The 8,972-nt window shown below is 43.3% G+C and overlaps 1 long non-coding RNA gene across 1 annotated transcript; it reads left to right on the top strand.

Annotated features, from left to right (window-relative positions):
* Nucleotides 1–1,110: 1,110 nt before the first annotated feature.
* On the top strand, nucleotides 1,111–8,743 carry LOC122473544. Its single transcript, XR_006294697.1, has 3 exons — nucleotides 1,111–1,244; nucleotides 5,827–5,889; nucleotides 8,648–8,743. It is a non-coding gene; the product is annotated as an uncharacterized LOC122473544 (long non-coding RNA).
* The last annotated feature ends 229 nt before the right edge of the window (nucleotides 8,744–8,972 follow it).

Here is an 8,972-nt window from a genome sequence, read left to right as displayed (position 1 = left end):
GAACAGTTCCTCAAAAAATTAAGCATGGAATTAACAAACGACCCAGCCACTCCACGTCTGGGTGTATATCCAAAAAAGGTGAAAACATGGCGTGAACAGGTATTTGCACACCCATGCTGGTAACACTATTATTCACAATAGTCAAAAGGTGGCGATTCGACCCAAGTGTCCATTGGTGGATGAATGCATAAACAAAATGTGGTCTGTGCATCCAGTGGAACGTTGAAGACATTATGCTAAGTGAAATAAGTCAGACGCCAAAGGACAAATATTGGTTGCTTTCACTTCCAGAGGTCAAATTCATGAAGACAGAATGTAGAATGGTGGTTCTCTGAGGCTGGAGGGAGGGGCAAGGAGGAGTTCGTGTTTAATGGGCACAGAGTTTCGGTTTGGGAAGCTGAAAAAAATGGAGGTGGAGCGTGGTGACAGTAGACCAACAGTGTGAGCCTACTTAATGCTGTTGAACCGCACACTTAAAGATGTTAAATTTCACGTTGTATTTTCCCATAATAAAAAATTTTGACCCTGAGACAGCTGTTTGTAACTTGTAAAAAGATGACGTGAATTTAGAACACCTGTTACTCTCACTAGATTTGCTACTATAAATAAAAGGTCATAAGGTTCAATTTTATCGTCATTAATTTCAAAATTTTATTTATTTATTTATTTATTTATTTATTTATTTAGAGACACACACAGAGCGTCAGTAAGGGAGGGGCAGGGAGAGAGGCAGACACAGAATCCGAAGCAGGCTCCAGGCTCAGAGCTGTCAGCACAGAGCCCGATACAGGCCTCGAACTTAGAAACCATGAGAACATGACCTAAGCCGAAGTCGGACGCTTAAGTGACTGGGCCACCCAGGTACCCCTCCCCCCCAAAAAAACCCTTTTAAATTGAATTTCCTTTTTTTTTTTTTCCTCTTGCCTAACAATTTCTTTTGGTGTTTATGACAGGCTCAATTTTATTCAGTGGCTAGGTGCTCACTAAAGTCATGTCCTCCTTCTCCTGGGCAGGTAGCTATACTACATTTCCCAGCCCCCTTTGCGGTTAGGGGAGGTCTTGCCACTGGGTGCCAGCCAATGGGATGTAGTGGAAGTGGCAACCAGAAGCAGCCCCTGGAAAAACCCCCCACCCACCCCGCATCCTCCATTCTTTCTCCAGTGAAAAGTGTATTAAACCATGGAGATGTGGGGATCATTTGTTTCAGAAGATAGTCGACCCTGATTAATATAGTGTTTGTCCCGGTAAGAGAATTGGGCGGTTCTGTATGCAAATTAAAAAACCACTATCCCTTAGCCAGCTAGTATTAATGACTAATATTAGATGGCTTCCATTATGGCTTCCCAAATCCTTGAGAGAATTATTTAAGTGTTAGAGGCATCTGTTAGCACACAATAATGTGATTATTGATCTCTAATAAATACGGTGTTGAGAGCTAAGTTGAACAGAATGAAATCAAATCCAAAAAACCCAGCAGGAAGCTATTCATTAACTGTAAGTCCAGGCATGCGTGTCTGTGAAGAATACCAAATAGTAGTTGTCTCAGTCTTGAAAAACAAAACAATGTGGACTTGAAGCAAATGTTAAAGGGATGGCTTGAATTTATGATTCAAATAATTCGACTTGTTTTTCCTTTACATAAGATGAAGAATTTCTTTGTTTTCATTTCAGGATCTTTTTTGATTGTGCGATTTTTTTTTTTTTTTTTTTTGCTATGGAATTAGTTTAAATTGCTATTCAGAAGCTTTGTTGAAATCATGGTTTGATATAGTTTGTACTATGGGAAGGCAACCTTTGCAACTTTAGTCCTTGAATTCTTGAATCTGTTGGCCAGATTGTGTCACTTAGTAAATATTGACAGAAGTGACAATATACTGGGATGTCTGAAAACACAGTAGGGCATATAACTACCCTAAAATAACTGAAGAGAAGAGTTTGCTTCAATCTTCCAGGTAGAATATGGGGGGAAATCGGGGACAAATCGCCTGTCAGAGAGTGCTGGAAGCAACTATGCTCTCAGTGAACAGTGTGGTGGGGAGGCACCAGTGACAAGTACCTTCAGACGCAGCTCCAGAGTCTGAAAGGCCTGACTTCAGTTCCTGGCTCCTTGTCTTTCTTACTGTGCGACCTCTTAATTTCCCTTAGTCGCGGTGCCCTCTATAAAACGAAAATCCTAATACCTCTCTCTGGCAGCTTGCTGGCTGTCCTGAAGATCCGTTCTGACTTTCTTTCACCCTAATAATTCAGCAGCGTTCGTGGCCACCCTGTTTTCGTTTTTGTTTAACTTTATTTCTTTATTTTGAGAGAGACAGAGACAGTGCAAGTGGGGGAGAGGGAGAGAGAGAGAATCCCAAGCAGGCTTCACGCTGCCGGTGCGTGAACCATGAGATCGTGACCTGAGCCGAAACCCCGAAGTCACCCAGCGCCCCCATGGCCACCCTGTTAGAGGTACGCTTTGCAGCCTCTCTTGTGGCTGGCCACGGCCAGGTGACTTTGCGGGTTTGATATGTGCCTTATCTGGCTGGGAGATGATGGGAGCTGTAGGGGCAATCTTGGGAGATGGAATCTGCGTGTTGAGGATGGCAGAGATCCTGTACCTCCGTAGGTTTGTATGAAGTCCTCATAAGCATTAGGGCTATGAGAGTGTCTTATCTGGAGTCTCGAGAGCAATATTGGGGGACTTTGCTAGGCAGGTGGCGTAAGGAGGGTTTAAGTACAGAGAAGTCAGACACAGCAAATAGAACAAAGGAAACAGTGTGAAAGTGTAGATGGGCCTCAGGGTACAGCCCTCTGGGGAATCACCCATGTGAGAAGCCCAGGGTCCAACAGGTCAGAAGGGATCTGACACCCAGGCTGGACGTAAGAAAATCAAGCGTCAGAGTCACCAGTGAGGAGCCTAGGAGCAAGGGTTCAGGAGTAGTGGTCTGGCAGTATTTTTCACTGGCAATAATGCTAATAGTAACAAAAATAACACTAACAACAATAGCAAAAACAATGTCGACGTTTATGGCGGTCCGTGTGCCAGTCTCTCTATTCTCGTAGCCCTTTGTAAACACTTTTAAGATTTTATATTTACGTAATCCGCATTTTACAGATGTGGAAACTGAGGCTAACACATGTGAATTCTTTTTGCTCGAGGTCTCATAGCTGATAAAGGGCTGACCTGAGATGTCAGTCTAGGACTAGCTGACCCCAAAACCCAAATGCTAAGAACTAACGACCCAGTAATCCAAGTTAAGTGCTTAGCACAGGACATAGCAAAGGGATCAAGAAATGTTAGCTGTTGTTACCTAGACAAGGGAATAAGTATGTGGCACACATCAGCAAAAGCAACATGAGATCGGAGCTGAAGACTCTCTGAGGCCAGGCTCCCCATACATATTCTGTGTGTGTGTGCGCGTGTGTGTGTGTGTGTGTGTGTGGTGAAGTCAGGGAGCAAAATAATTCCTAATTCCATGCTTCTTTTTCTTTAATTGTCTGAAGAAGGAACCAGATGCTCTGAGAACAGGGAAGCTGGAAAGGCAACCTAACACGTCCCTGGATTGTCACAGGATCAGATTTTTAGAGCCAGAAGAAGATCTTAAAAACAATCTAGTATCCCAACTCTCTTCTCTCGGAAAGAGGCAAAGGACATTCACTGGGATTTTAAAAAGTCACCGACCACAGAGAAATAAGCAAACTCGAAAGGGCTTTTAACTCAAACAATCTAAAGTCCCAGAGAAAGGTTTTAACTTCAGAGAAACAGAGTGAGTGAGTCAGAAAGCACTCTACAATCATGGCATATGTGTGAGATTAAGGTTAGAATGTGTTAATAGTAACAGATGTAATAGGAAAACATCTATATTTGATCCTGGCATTCTTTTTCTTAAATTCCCTTAAAATAGAGCATTTCATTATTCTGATGTTTACATGGTAATAGGATGTGAGGATGATGTGGTCGTTTTAATACAGAACTATCGTTTTTACCCTAAGGTGCATAAATGTGTGGAAGCTTTAAGAGTCCTATTAGAATACCAGGCACATGGCATTTTTAATTGGTAGAGAAGAATATATTCAATAAACCTTATGGAAGTTATAAAGCCTTGTAATAAACATCTATGAACCCACCATTCAACATTACCAATACCATAGACGCCCAGTGCATACTCCTCTCTGGTCTCAATTACCCTCTGCTTTCACCCCCACTCCCCCCGCCCCAGGGGCAGCCACTCTTCTATACCTAGGCATCCAATATTTCAATATTTCAGGTACCTTCACCACACCGTAGCCTGGATGCAGGATTCCAAAGAGTAGGGAAAGTATTACTGTTATAAATCAGGGTTGCAAACTGACAGCAAACGCCGTATTTCTTAACACGGGTTTGCCAAATTTAGCTTGTCTTGAAAATTAACTAATGATACTCCTTCTCCGAGACATAGCAGATAAGGTAGAAGTGACTTGTAAAAGTTCTTTCACAATAGAATTAAGCACACAGGATGCTAGTTAAATTCCACAACACATGAGTAAACTTGACTTGGCCTCAGCCTTGTAATGAAGGATTATAATTCCCCAAGGAATAATGTCCACACTAGGTGTATATTGAGAAGGCTATTTTAACATTAATACTCAAAATCTTATAATGTTCAGAACATGCAAATTCTGTATTTGTGAGAAAGACGGTTCTGTACTCGGCAGATTTGGGGTGAAGAGGCTCACTCCTCTTCTTAAATCAAAGATCCGAAGCTTTTCCTGGTGAGACACTGTGACACTTCTCACAAAGACCCCCTTTTTATCGGTGTGGTGCGGGGTGAGGTCGTTATGTGGGGAGGACGCTAAGTTGATGGCGGCCGTTCTGGCCTCACTGGCTTCCCTGCTAGAAGTAGGAAGGGCAGATCCGGAGAGCCCAAGCTTGGACAGGCACCCAGAAGGACTCAGTTCCAAGGCAGGTCATAGGTCATGCTGGACCTTGGTCAACTTCATGGTGTCCCATGATGGGATGGGTTCCATCTCCCTTCTGCTCAGCCTCTCCCTACTAGACCCAGTCATTAAACAGAAAGAAACTTGATAACTAACTAAGAGCCCTGGGGCCAATGAAAAAAAGGGGGTTCAGTCTGTTAAGCGTCCGACTCCAGCTCAGGTCATGATCTCATCGTTCGTGGGTTCGAGCTCTGCATCGGGCTCTGTGCTGACAGCTCGGAGCCTGGAGCCTGCTTCGGATTCTGTGTCTCCTTCTCTCTCTGCCCCTCCCCAGCTTGAGCTCTGTCTCTCTGTGTCTCTCAAAAAATAAATAAATGTAAAAAAAAATTATGTAAAAAAGCAGCTGTGTGCTATTGAGAATGTGCCGTACAATTCCTCCATTTGATCAGCAGAATGGATAGAAGTCCCTTTGCCTCATCCGGGATTTGTTTCTTGCCTGCGGATTGCATGAAAACCTATTCTGGGTCTTCATTGCTCACACCTGACTTTGCAGATGTACCCGCCCTGAGTCATTCCTGTGGCTCAGATTCATGATTCTAAACCAGCCTTACATGAAGGTGACTTTGTAATAGGTCGGGGATAGACAGAAAAGTAAAGAGGAAAAAAGGTGGAAAATACAGGTTTTGAAATTAATCAGGGATTTATTTAAAAGGACAAGCTACTGTTACGTCACTGATTATGGCAATAGAAAACAACATCATATTTTTTAACATGGGGCAAATTCAGTATTTTAAAATAAATCCTGTAGGAATAAAATATCACCTAGACTCCTCAGAGGTGGGATTATTACTTTCCTTCTGGCATGGGTGAAAGTCATGGAAATGTTTATTTCCCTAAATTTTTTTTTGCTTGCCTTCTTTCCTCTTTCAGATAACAGGACAGTCTGACTTATCAGCATAGAAAATATGTCTGTCAGCATTCGGAGAACATGGGGTAAGTGTAAAAGGAGAGTGGTTATGTCAGGCTACACTTTTAACCTAAGCCTAGACACCAAAAGCTGTGCTACATTTAAAAAAAGAAAAAGCTGGGGCGCCTGGGTGGCGCAGTCGGTTAAGCGACCGACTTCAGCCAGGTCACGATCTCGCGGTCCGTGAGTTCGAGCCCCGCGTCAGGCTCTGGGCTGATGGCTCGGAGCCTGGAGCCTGTTTCCGATTCTGTGTCTCCCTCTCTCTCTGCCCCTTCCCTGCTCATGCTCTGTCTCTCTCTGTCTCAAAAATAAATAAAAACTGGGGCGCCTGGGTGGCGCCTGGGTGGCGCAGTCGGTTAAGCGTCCGACTTCAGCCAGGTCACCATCTCGCGGTCCGGGAGTTCGAGCCCCGCGTCGGGCTCTGGGCTGACGGCTCAGAGCCTGGAGCCTGTTTCCGATTCTGTGTCTCCCTCTCTCTCTGCCCCTCGCCCGTTCATGCTCTGTCTCTCTCTGTCCCAAAAATAAATAAAAAAGTTGAAAAAAAATTTAAAAAAAAAAAAAGAAAAAGCTTGCTAGGCTGTCACTCTAATTAACAGTTGATAAAGTACAAACATCTTAGCACATCACATAATAGGCAGATTGTGCCCTTTGACAGGCAGCAGAAACCTCACAAGAAAATATTACATTGAGGGGGCGTGTGAGTGGCTCAGTCGGTTAAGTGTCTCACTCTTGGTTTTGACTCAGGTCACCGTCTTACAGTTCGTGGGATCAAGCCCCTCGTCGCGTTCTGTGCTGACAGCTTGGACTCTCTCTCTCCCTCTCTCCCTGCCCCTCCCCCTCACACACACACACACACACACACGCACACACACACACACTCTCTCTCTCTCTCTCTCTCAAAATAAATAAAATCACTTAAAAAATATTTCATTGAATGTGAGGATTAAGGTGGAAAACATGACTTTAAGTGGGAAGGAGGAGATAAAACCCTCTTGCTATGGCAAGACACCTTTTTCGTTCAGCTGGAAAACGATACCGTTCAAAGTAACAGTCCACCCATGTATCATGTCTTCCTTGAATTATGGTCCTGACATGATATGCTCATCTCCCAAAATAGAGCGCCTGTCACCACCTTCGAACTATATTCAGCTCTAATGAGAGGCAACGCACAAAAGTTGCTCTTAGGTTCAGTCGAATCCCCAATCATTTGAAATGTTTGAGCGCTTTAATTTTAAAATAAGAATGGTGTTTATGTATGAATTCCAAAGCCTTGACTGAAACTTCACTTTTCAGTAGAAATCAATATCTCCTGTAGTAGAAAGTAATATCCCTAGGAGCTGAATCTAAAACTCTCAGCATAAGAATACATACAAAATACAGAATTAAAAATTGGGGTTTTTTTTTTCCTATTCCAGATACACACTTTTAACCAATGCCCTTGTTTTTTTTTTTTTCTATATCTCTTTTTAAAAAATTTAATTCCAGTCTAGTTAGGATACAGTGTTGTATTTGTCTCAGGTGTACAATATAGTGATTCAACACTTCCATACACCATCAGGTTGCTGATCGCAGATGTACTCCTTAGGTACTTAGGTACCTCACCTACTTCACCCATCCCCCCACCCACCTCCCCTCTGGTAACCATCAGTGTGTTCTCTCTAGTTAAGAGTCTGTTTCCTGATATGTCTCTTTTTCTCCCCGCTTTGTTCCTTTATTTTGTTTCTTAAATTCTACATATGAGTGAAACCGTACAAACAGTGTGTGATTTCGAGCGATGATTTTTCAAAACGTGAAATGGGGGGATGCCCGGGAGGCTCCGTCAGTTGTGGGTCAGACTCTTGATTTCCGATCAGGTCGTGCATGACCTCATGATTCCTGAGATCCAGCCCTGCGAGAAGCCTGCTTGGGATTCTCTCTCTCTCTCTCTCTCTCTCTCTCTCTCTCCCTCTCCTTCTGCCCCTTCCCCTCTCACGCACTCTCAATCTCTCTCCCTAAATAAATAAATAAATAAATAAACTTAACAAGAGAGTGACATGAACCCATTTTCCATAAAAGAAAGGAGGCGTTCAAATGCTTCTGGCATTCACAGTGTTGGAGGGTCATGGTATATTATTGCATGTTGGGCATTAACTTTGTGTTGCTGGAGGCCTCCGCCATTTTGCACAGTGCCACTGTGCTCCTTATGTTTGAGTGCAGGAAGAATTCCATTTGGAAGACTTTGAAACAGGGGTGGCTATCATGGCTGGCTGCCACTGGAAATTGAAATCGTGACTTTTTCTCTTGGTAAAGGTAGTCCGAACCAAAGGATTTCCACGAACAAAATGTCGCTGTAATGTCTCTCTCCATTTTCCCTGTTCGCTTCCATTCTGGTCTGTTTGGAGATTCTCCCACGTTGTCTGGACTCCACATCGTGCACCCTGGCCTCACTGGGAGAGGGGTAGTAGTAACTCTTAGTGTGCTGCACCTAAGTCCACCTGCCAGACACTAGCCCTCACCCCTGCCAGCCCCCTCTGGGTAATACTCATTCTCTTTCCTTCAGGCCCAAATGTAAATCCCTTGTTGCTGCAAGTTTCTGTTCTCTGGAGCTCCTGAGTTGAATGGGGTTGGGGGCGGGGAGGTAGGGACCCATGCTCAACTATTCATGAATGATAATGAGTTCATGAGTTGTCCATCTTGCTAGGACATTTGCATACTCTTATGGGTCATCTGGGAAAGATGCATTTTCTAGTCTTAGAAAAACCTGAAAGTTTAATAAGGTACATTGTTTGTTTTTTTTTTAAAAAGGGTGTCCTATGGCCAATCACATTTGGAAAAACTACCCATTTATGCCCGTTATTGGAGATTCATAAGACTTTGTAGTTTTTCCAAGCCCGGGTAAGTTCTACAGTAAAGACAGCTGTTCATTTAAACCTGGGATTTCCCCACATTTATGAACATTAGTGAAAATATCTGTCTGTGTGCATTTTTTTTCTTAGTATAATGACTATTAATGCTCCCTGGAGAACACACTTAGAGATATACTTCATTATTCCAAAGTTGTGATTTGTCTGCTGGTGTGAATTTCAGATACCGTGGTGGCACCTTGAGTAAGCATTTTGGAATTAGATCT

Source organism: Prionailurus bengalensis, chromosome B4, assembly GCF_016509475.1.
Source record: "Prionailurus bengalensis isolate Pbe53 chromosome B4, Fcat_Pben_1.1_paternal_pri, whole genome shotgun sequence".
NCBI lineage: Eukaryota > Metazoa > Chordata > Mammalia > Carnivora > Felidae > Prionailurus > Prionailurus bengalensis.
This window is presented reverse-complemented; position numbering and strand designations above follow the sequence as displayed.